The sequence below is a fragment of the Peromyscus leucopus genome, chromosome 20 (assembly GCF_004664715.2).
Source record: "Peromyscus leucopus breed LL Stock chromosome 20, UCI_PerLeu_2.1, whole genome shotgun sequence".
In the NCBI taxonomy this organism is placed as follows: domain Eukaryota; kingdom Metazoa; phylum Chordata; class Mammalia; order Rodentia; family Cricetidae; genus Peromyscus; species Peromyscus leucopus.
The window spans coordinates 35320507-35331328 of record NC_051080.1 but is presented as its reverse complement, the minus strand read 5'-3'; positions in this window follow the sequence as shown (position 1 = coordinate 35331328).

Genomic DNA, 10822 nt, shown 5'->3' with positions numbered 1-10822 from the left:
GGGGTTGGCAGTGGGGGGAATCAATGCTGGTTGCTTGGCTCCATGTCTTTAAGCAAAACATCATGGCAGCAGGCGTATATGTCTAAGCTTCTTTACCTCTGACGGAGAGGGTGAGAGGGGTGAGAGTGAGAGAGAGAGAGGAGAGAAGGGAAAGACAGAGACAGACAGGAGGGCCTGGGACAAGACACAGCTCCGAGGACATTAACCCACCCACCCCACCCACCTACTTCCTCCAGCTAGGCCCCGCCTCCTACCGTTTCCAGATCCCCAGCCAGGGACAGAGCAGCCAACACATGGGGATGTTCCCTACTGTGCTTCCCCTTCTCCCAAAAGGTTGAGATGATATGGTCACAGAGATGTCTCCTGTTTACTGACAGGCCTTCTGTGTGCCGGCTGCTCCATCCCTGCACAAAAGGCCCGTGAGGCAGGGATCATCCCCAGGTTTCAGATATGGAAACTGAGTCTCAGAGAGACAACGGAGTTTACCAAAGCTCACACGGCTAGGAGACGGCAAAGTTGGGGTCGGAGTCCACGTCAGCTGTCTTTGCCTGTCGCACTGAATCAAGGCACCGGGGTCACCGGGGTCACTTCCAGAAGCCTGGCCTGTTTGCTCCAGCTCAGCTGGGCTCCGATGTATTTTTTCAGTCTTTGCATACATTTCAAACTAGGCACGCTCCAGGTCACTTATACTTACGGCGACCACATTTTTCTAAGGACCAAACTGTATATTTGGCCTAAAAAATGATTTTTTTTCCTGTTAGCTTAGCTTATTTAAAGTCTTGAGAGGTTCAGAGTCAAGTCATATGGATTTAATATTTCTTGCTACTAGGGCTGTCACAAAAATCTAGGCCAAGGGATGTCGCATTGACGTTGCATTCATTATAATTTCCATATGTGTTCTTCCCCCGTCACTAAGAGAACTCCTTGGTTAGGCAGAATGCAAATCCGTCATACTCTAGCCCTTCCACAGCACTCAGCATGGAGCTGCCAGAGGGACCAGCAGGTTCAACCTGGGATGAGGGCCGGATGAAGAGATAAGCCTCTTCAGCTTACACGGAGGTCGTCGGTTCATCTGTCTACTCAGCTACCCGTCTGTCCATCCACCTGTCAATCCATCCATCTATCCATCTACGTATCTGTCCATCCACCCACCTACCTACTCATCCACCTCCCCACCTACTCATCCGTCCATCTGTCCTCCTGCCCGTCTTTCTGTCTGTCCATCTCTCCCCTCTTTCTTTTTATCTTCCTTCCTTCCTCGTGCCCATCCATTCTTTCAGCTGGGACAGTCTGAGCACCTACGTAGAGCCACACCTGGTTTTCAGTACTTGAAAGTTATGGGATCCACACATAGAGCTTATGAACTTGAGATACCACAGCCAAGAAGACACCAAGCAGACCCACCCACCAGTACCCCATCAACTAGGTGCTGGAGTAGACAGCATGTGAAACCAATCAGGGGGCTGCTGGTGTTAATAGGGTTGGGAGATCTCAGGGTTGGGGTGGGGGTGGCTGCAGGGGTAGACAGGGAGGTTTGACGGGCAGGGTATTTGGAAGGTCAGAGGTCGCACCTTGCCCTACTGTGTCCACTAAGAATGATGGCTGCCCTCTCTGGGCCCAGGCCTCTTATGATCTAGCCCATGAGATTTCCCACAGACTTGCTGGTCTTTGAGATCTGGTCGCTTTCCTCTTGTCAATTGGTGCTGCTTGGAAACTAGGGTGGAGCCCACATTGCCCTCTGGTGGCAACTACTGGTATCACCCTGTCTGTGTTTCATAGTAAGTCTCTCTTAAAGGAGTTATTGAGTGTCTTTAGTGTCCAAAGTCCTCAGGCAGAAGTGTCACAGGTGTGCATTTGGGGTGAGAAGGGATAGCAGAATTAGAGGGCGTGTGTTAGCCTCACCGCCCAGGCGGGAAGCACAGGCTCTGTGTATAACACACAAGCCCACTGCGTGTGCCTGGGACACACGGCTGTGAATGGGTGTGTAAACCACAGCCTTCCTCCCAGCTGGGGCAGTCAGGAATCAAGAGACACCTTCCAGTTCAGAATAGAGGAGGGTCGGATGCTGGAGAAATTGCTTGGAGGTTAAGAGCACTGACTGCTCTTCCAGAGGTCCTGAGTTCAATTCCCAGCAACCACATGGTGGCTCACAACCATCTGTAATGAGATTTGGTGCCTTCTTCTGGTGTGCAGGCATACATGCAGGCAGAACAGAAGGTTGGGTATATGTATGTGACCAATTTGTGCCAAAGAGGCCTTCATCCTTCTGTACACAAAGAACACACACACACACACACACACACACACACACACACACACACGGTGTCATGACCTCCCCACTACTGAGGGAATTCACAGTAGCGTGGTCCTTCCTGGAAGCATGGTGTTGGATCAGGGCTGGACTTGGGAAGCCAGGGAGCTCTAAGCATCAGTGTTAGCCAGACAGGCTTGCCTGCTGTACCACTCTGCCTCTTCCCTGCAGCCTGGTCTCCCTGACTCTCCATCATCCAGGCCCCCTCCTTGGGGGACATGCAAACTCCCAAGTATGGCCATCAGTTGAGGTGTCTGTTGTCTGTCCCCACAAGTGGGCTCCTAGATGGCATGGTGGACTGGTATTTCTGTGACCACCTATACCATCCATCCGTCCAAGAGCTTAATGAATGGTTCCTCGCTGACTTGAGGCAGGCTTTCCTTTAGTGCCCAGGAAAAATACAATTCAATATGGCAATTCAATATTAGGACATTGTCTCTTACATGCCAAGAGGCGGGAAATTTTGCCGGACCTCACAACCAGCGGTAACAATACATCTTGCAGTCACTTAAGATGCTAGACTGCTGTGGACCCAGCCTGTTGTTAAACCTGCCTCTAAGAGGACTAAGTAACAACCAACCTTCATTGCCTCAGATTTCTCATGGAATCAACTTTTAGAACCTAAGCCAATGCATAGCTGTGACCTGAAGTTATGTACTCGTTGGCACCCCCATCCCAGAACAATGCATGGGTATCATTTGCTGATAGCAGTAAGTACAGAGATCGAAAGCAACCTTCTACAATCCACCATCAAGGTTGAAAGCCCCCGTTTATGGGTCTTGGTTGGTAAACAGTGGTGTCTGCTGTGGTGTTTTGTCGTGTGAGTCCGTTGGAGCCGGTGACTTAAGGCCTTGCTGTAAGACTATCAAAGATTTCTGTCAAGTGTCCCCGTTCCTTCCCCACATAGTGCTTTCTGTGCTGTTCAGTAAATCCAGAGCAAAGCCCTTTGTGGGGGACACACACACACAGAGACACACAGACAGAACACATGGAAGACACAGTCACAGATGACAGACACACAGACACTGCAACAGAAACAAACAGATTTGACAGACAGCCTTCAGGCAGGCACAGGTTCACACTCAGACAATAGACAGACATGATGGAAGACACAGGAAACCTGCAGCAGAGAGTCCAATCTGGACTCGCTCTTGGGTCATCGACGGCAAGGCCAGGTGCGTTTCTTTCTCTTTCATGTGATGCATTCTTGGTAACACAGAGTTAATCACTAATGCCTATGATCTGTGCAATCAGACTCTCACTGGATAGGCAGGGGCCAGAGAAATAGTGGGAAGGCCATAGCGAGCCTTGCAAGGCCAGGGCTGCACAGCCTGGCCAGACCCAAGAGGGCCAGTGGTACCTCAAGCATCCCTTGGCTTTCTCTTTCCAAAGGTGTAGTGGCCAAGCAGAGAGGAATACATGTCCCAGACAGCCCTGGTTCTAATCCCAGCCCTGACACTTCCCACCTATGGGGCTTTGGGCTAGTCATTTAACATCTCCGTGCCTCAGTTCCCTCATCCAAGGAGCAGCATGAGAAGCCGTATCTGTGAGGTTGTTGTCAGTACTAAATGGCTGAATTTCTGTGTACATATGGATCTCACTAAATAATAGAGTCTGACCCAGTAGGTCTGGGTGGAGTCTGAGATTCTGACACACTCTAGGCACAAACCCTTGCCACAGTAAGGAATAAATGTCAAGGGTAGAGGAAGCATTAGTTGCTTTTACCCGGGGAGGCTATGGCTTCTAGAATGTTCTGCCTGGGAACACTCTGCCTTCTATCCCAGTGCTCTGCTTGGCTCAGCAATACTGCTGCCTCTTGTGTCTTGGGGGTGGCTGCTCTGAGACCCTGGGTTAGTCTATGCTCTAGGCCCGAGGAGGGGCAGGCACTGACTGGGCAGGAGAGCTGAAAGAGACCCAGGAAGAGGGCCTGTGGTGTGGGTCCACAAAACACCTCCTCAAGTGACCATGCTAGCTTGGTGAGCCTTCACAGCCCAGACCACAGCCCTCCCAGCCTCTCCACCCCCACCCCCGCCTGTCCACTCCCCTGCCCCTTGCACCTGCCGCCCCCTGCTTCCTGCAAGAAAGGCGCCAGAGGCTTCAGCCAGGCCGCCAGGCTGAAACCACAGGCCTGAGGCCTCGGCCACATCCTCCCCAACAGAGCGCCCACGGCCAGTTTACTCTGTCCCCTCCTCTGGCCTCTGAGCACGGGCCAGACCCAGCTTAGTCTCTGACCGCTGACTTTTGCAAGATGGAGGGGGGCTGCAGGTGCCGAAAGAGCACCCTATACTAGAGTGCGTGGGTGGGTGGGCTCCGTGCATTTCAGCTCTAGCCATGGGAGCTACATCTCCTTGCACAGCCTTGTCTGCCACGTGGCCGATAATCCCGGGTTGTTTCGGGTATCCCTGGGAGAAAAACCCAAGTCTGGGGGTCCAGGGCTCCTGGCTCAGACTGCTTCACGGTAATTGAGCTCAATGGGGAGTCATTTCTCCAGGATCGCCCCCAGTACTGTGAATGAGCTGGCTGCAGCCGTCTTGATGAACAAGAAGGAGAAGGACAAGCAGCCTGGGGCCTAGCTGGCCCTCTTTGCTCTGCCAGGTCCTGGAGGTCAATCAAGGTCATGGGTTCCTGGGGTCCAGCCCCACATACCAGTGGAGGGTGCGCTTCTACACAGCCCTGATGCTTGGCTTTTCCCTAAGTCAGGGTTCAGGGAGTGGGGTGCAAAGCACATGGAGTCCCTCCCAGTGTCTGAGAAGAGCCTCAGCTCCCTTGAGGGTTGCATAAAGCCCAAGGTGGACTTGCCAATCAGAGGCCGCCTTCCCCGGAGAAGGATTCAGGATAAGCCAACCTGAACCGGCCTCCTCTAAGAACTCTGGCTCATGGCACTCTGGCCTCTGCCAGTGGCCATTTCTCTTTGGGAATCCTTCCTGCAGTTTGGGATTCGTGGACTAGTGGGATGAGGGACCTGAGGGACCTGGGCCTCGTGAGTTGGTGGCCCTGCTGGGACCCCGCTCTGACCTGTACCAGTGGTGGGGCTGGAGAGGCAGGGAGGATACTGGAAGGAACCCCCTTATCTAGCCTGCCTGTGTTGGGTTGGAAGTGTTGGTGGTTTGGCCTCTGGGCCGAGTGAGGAGGAAATGGGATATGTAGAGATGTGGAGCCAGCCAGTGAGACAGTTTTGGCCCTCATGGTCCCCAGCACCCCTCAGCACACTGACTTGTGGCATAGTCTAGAGTAGACGCATGGTATGGAGGTGAGGAATGTGCCCCGTAACCCCAGGAAGGAGGGTTGAGTAAACAGTCTGTGAGAGAACAGCCTTGTCCTTCCGTGTACTACGTGCCTCTCAGGATGCCTTTCAGTCACTCTGAAAGTGAAACCAGCCACCCACCAGACACGGGCCCTGCTCCCTCTGAGAGCTCTGTGGCCTGTCTCGATTAGCCAGCTGCCCAAGGACTGGGAGGACTTAACCCCCTAGGTGTGCAGGGGACTCACAGGTGGTCTGCCAGGAAGACCCTAGCCAGGAGCATGGGGGCCCCTTCTTTTCCTGTCACCAGCCCTGCTGGGGAGCCAAGCAGGATGTAGTTGGTACCTTAGGCACCTTTGGGCGGGCACCATGGGGGACGCCACATGATGATGCCAACCTGCCTCTAAGACCCTGGGAGAGAGAAAGCTGGAGGTGGGCATGCTCCTGGCTGCCCCTTCATGGGACACCGGCCTTACCTTCACCACAACCCTTCGATCTGTGCTCAGTGGGTGCTCCCTCAGCCTGGCAGAGGTGCCTACCCCAGTCAAGAACTCCAGGTGCACAGCACAGAAGCCCACTCAGCTTCCGCCAGCAGCAAAAGAGAGCCCAGAGGTCTCTGGGATTCGGGCTCGAAGGCTCAGAGAAGCTGCATGTGAGGCGGACCTGCTGCAAACACCCTCACCAGCCTTTGGGCTTCCCTTCCCTTCCCCACATCGCTTCCAAACAGAGATCTGTGAGTGGAGAAGGTTGGTCACAGGTCACACACACACACACACACACACACACACACACACACACACAAGTCAGGCTTAGAACTGAACTTTCTGGAACACTTACTCCCTTTTTATGAAAGTGTTGCCTGGTTCTAGAATCAAAGATGAGGCTAAAGCCAGGTGTGGTGGTGTATGCAGTTAATCCCAGCACTCAGGAGGCAGAGGCAGGTGGATCTCTGTGAGTTCGAGGACAGCCTGGTCTACAGAGTGAGTTCTATCCAGGACAGCTGAGGCTACAAAGAGAAACCCTTTCTAAAAAAGAAGAAGAAGAAGAAGAAGAAGAAGAAGAAGAAGAAGAAGAAGAAGAAGAAGAAGAAGAAGAAGAAGAAGAAGAGAAGAGGCTAACACAGATCCTTAAACTAAATTGTGGATCCATCAGTCATAGTCATAAACAAGCTTGTGAGGTAAACATCAGCCAGAGGTTAGGAGTCTGACTTGATAAGCTGGCCTGGTGCCTGGTGGCACACGCCTTAAATCCCAGCACTCAGGAGGCAGAACCAGGTGGATCTCTGTGAGTTCGAGGCCAGCCAGGTCTACACAGTGAGATACTGTCGGGGGTGGTGGGGGGAAGGGGAAGGAGAGGAGAGGAGAGGAGAGGAGAGGAGAGGAGAGGAGAGGAGAGGAGAGGAGAGAAGAGAAGAGAAGAGAAGAGAGGAGAGTCTGGCTTGGGCTTGCCACCAAACTGGACAACCTGAATTTATCTCAGAGACCTGTGTGGTGGAAAGAGAGAAATGATTCTCACAAGTTGTCCTCTGATCTCTGCATGTGTGCTATGACACACTCATGCTCGCCTCTCAGAATAAATAAATAAATGCACATAGACACACAAAAAAGAGTCTGAGCTCTTCCGTGACATGACTGAGTTCGAACCTCAGCTTTAACACTTTGGAATTGTGATGTGGGGCAAGCGTTTCTAGGCCCAGTTTCCTCTCATGCAAGATTAGGATAATTGTCCCTAAGTCCTGGGGTGCTAAGAGGATTAAATGATACGACACGCACCAAGCCCTTAGATTAGGGCTGTGGAAAATAGTCAGTGCCAATGGCTGGCTGAGGAAATCGTTTTAATTCCTTAGCAGTCATCTTGAAGGGTGCCTTGTGTGAGCCACCAGGGATGGTAGAGGGGGCTGGAGGCAGGCAGGCAGGTGACAAGAGAAAACTGTGTCCTGGGCTGTGTCACCGACTCTCCTTGCTGCTGCAGTTGGGATAGCTGTCAGCTCTGATCTCCTTTAGGATCTGGGACTGCTCTGAAAGGTTCCTAGTTCTATACCCCTTGTCCCCTGAAGGCCCTGAAGCACTGACCTGGGATAGATACATTCTAGCCATTTCTGGAAGCAGCCGTATCAGTCGGCCATTTGTTACTGTAACAAATACCAAGACAGTCAAGTTATAGAGAGGAAAGGTTCCTTTTGGCTCATGGTTTTGAAGGTTCCAGTCCATGAAGCCTGGCCCTATTGTTGTGGGACTGCGCCTACATTTCCTGATGGCAGTGTGCAGATGAGTCACACCCCTCATCTCATGGCCCGGAAGCAAGAGTGGGAGAGAATGATGAATGGTCCAGGGACATTTTTAGTACCCCACTTCCAAGGGTATACTTCCAGTAACCCAAAGACTAATAGTGCCAAGGTGGAGACAGAATCTTTTCTCCATGGGCCTTTGGAGGGACATTCCAGAGCCAAACCATAGCAGCAGGAAGGGTTGTCACACCCACTTTAGATGGACTTTAGTCTAGCAGCTGGCAGGGCAGGTCTGAGGCCCGGATTCATGGAGAATTGCTGGGAAGCCATTCTAATTCAACTTGGAAATACTGACCGGACAGAATTCCAACGCTGCCAGTGAAGGGGCAGAAGGGAGGTGAGGCAAGAGAGGTGGAACCCGGCGTGTGTGCTGACAAGATGCCGGAGGGCAGAGTGGGAGCGGCAGGAGCTGCTTCCTAGAGCAGAGACACTAAGACGTGAGTGGGGACCAGAATCTGCTGGAGGGCTCACTAAAATAGATGCCACTGAGCCCCAAGACAAGAGCACCAGTCGCCTAAGCTGCAGTGGGGTCTGTGAGTTTACATTTCTGTTTTTGATTTGATTATTTATTTGTGTGTGTGTGTGTGTGTGTGTGTGTGTTTGTGACTGTGTGAGTGTGCATGGGAGTGTGTGTGTCTGCACTTGCAGAGGTCAGCATCAGATTCCTCAATGCTGGAGTTACAGGATGTTTTCACGATGTTGAGCTCACCAGTCAAGTCCTTGGATGCCAACTCTGTTCCTAAGGATCTCTGCTCAGCAAGCATTCTTAGCCACTGAGTCACCCCTCGAGTCCCAGGGAATTGGCATCGACGCCAGTGCGTTCCCAGGTAATCTCGAGCTGCACTCAGAAGACTGCTCCCCCTGCGAACGGCAAAGTCAGGTTTGCCGTACCTTCTGGGCTGGGTTTAGATAAATCTGCCTGAGGAGGCAGAAGGAAGCTTTTAAGGGAAGCTATAAGGAGAGGCTGTGAACCCTGGTGCAAGCTGGCGTGACCATCTCATGGCCTCTTCTCCCTGCCATACTCTCCCTGCCTGAGAACACCAGGGCCTAACAGGCCATGGATGATCACGTGTCTTACACTTAGGGTTGTGAGCTCTTCCAGACGAAGACGAAGGTGAAAAGGTGTGATGGCCGTTCTTTATTAAGAGGAACAAGCAGTGCCAGGTGGGGCAGCCCACACCTGTGATCCTAGTCCTGGGAGATCAGGCTACAAATCAAGTTTAAGGCCAGCCTGGGATACAGGAGGTTTTTGTCTCCCTCATCCCCTGCCCACCACCCCTCCCCCTAATAAAAAACAAGAAAAAAAGGCGGGGGGGGATGACTGGGGATGTTGCTCAGTTAGGTAAGTGTATGCCTAGATGCACAAAATCCTGGGTTCTGTTCCCAACACTGCATAAGTTGAGTGTGGGGGTGCATGCCTGCGATCCCAGCACTCGAGAAGTAGAGACATAGAGACAAAGAGCATCTGGAGTTCAAGACCATCTTCTGTGGCATAGCAAGTTCAAGGCCAGCTCGAATGAAAGAAAGATTCCAGATTCTCAGGGGAGAGTTCTGCAGGGCTCACACTTAGTAACTGTCCCCACTAAGACTGGTGTGGGGAGGAAGCTGTACAGCAGCTCTTAGATGTCATTACCGAGTGCCAACTACCCAACAGGTGAGGTGAAAATTCCTTGGGAGAGGAACCTCAGGCGTTCTGTCTCTAGAGGAGGCAGGGATGGAATGTTCTGATTGGCAAGCCTGGTCACAGGTCTCTACCTAGCTGCAAGAGAGGCTGGAAAAATGAAAGTGTGGCTACTGGGTGGGGGGGGGTCTGCTCTGGTTTGCTTTCTGTTGTTATAACATTCTGGCCAAAAGCAAGCTGGGGAGGAAGTTGCTTTATTTGGCTTATATTTCCAGGTCACAATCCATCATTGAGAAAAGTCAGGGAAAGAACCCAGAGCCTAAACCACAGAAGAGGACTGCTTTCTGGTTCACCACCAAGCTTATGCTGAGATGGCTTTCTTATACAGCCTAGACCCGGGAGAGTAGGGATGGTGCCATCCACAGTGGGCTGGGACTTCCTATATCCATCATCAGTCAAGATAATTCCTCTCAGATATGGCCACAGGCAATTTGATCTGGGCAGTTGAGGCTCACTCTTCCAAGGTCCATCAAATTGACACTAAGATCACCAGCACAGGGCCTAAGACTCCTAAAAAAGGAGACACTCCCAACTGAGGAGACACCCCCAACTGAGGAGATACCCCCAACTGAGGAGACACCCCAACTGAGGAGACACCCCCAACTGAGGAGACACCTCCAACTCGGGAGACACCCCAACCCAGGAGACATCCCAACCTATGAGATACCCCAACCCATGAGACACCCCAACCCAGGAAAGGTTTACAAAGTTCCTAAGTGAAGTATGATGACACCAGATAAAAGCTGGGGGACAGCAGCTGAGAAGAAAGATCCCCCCTAGAGGGTCCCATGCCATCTCCTCCTTCCCTTAGAATGCACCCACCTTACACAGCAGTGGCACCCGGAAGTGAATTCTCTGTGGTGGGAGGGCTGACAGTGGTTGATGGCCCATTTAAGTTGGAACCAAAGGCTAATCTTTTTTGGGGTGGGGATTTCAAACTCTTAAATCCCAGTTTCCAAGCTGGGGTGGTGCCTCAACCTGCAGTCCCATCACATGGGAGGCTGAGACAGCAGGGTGGCTCCAAATTCGAGATGAACCTAGGCTACCGAGTGAGACCTTGCTTCAAGCACTCCCCAGTTAAATATATAAAGACACCTCACTTTCAGCTGCTCTTGCAAATTCTGAGTTTGCTGGCAGTATTGACCCAGCATTCCCAGCAGCATGCCACATTCTTCACCCACCCGCACCTCCATCCGGAGTAACTTCAGTCCTACCCCCTCCCACTACAGCTGGGGACCCTGTCTAGGCCCGCCTCGGAGAGATGTCAGGCTGCTTCCCTCTCATGGGGCCCAAGGCTTTGCT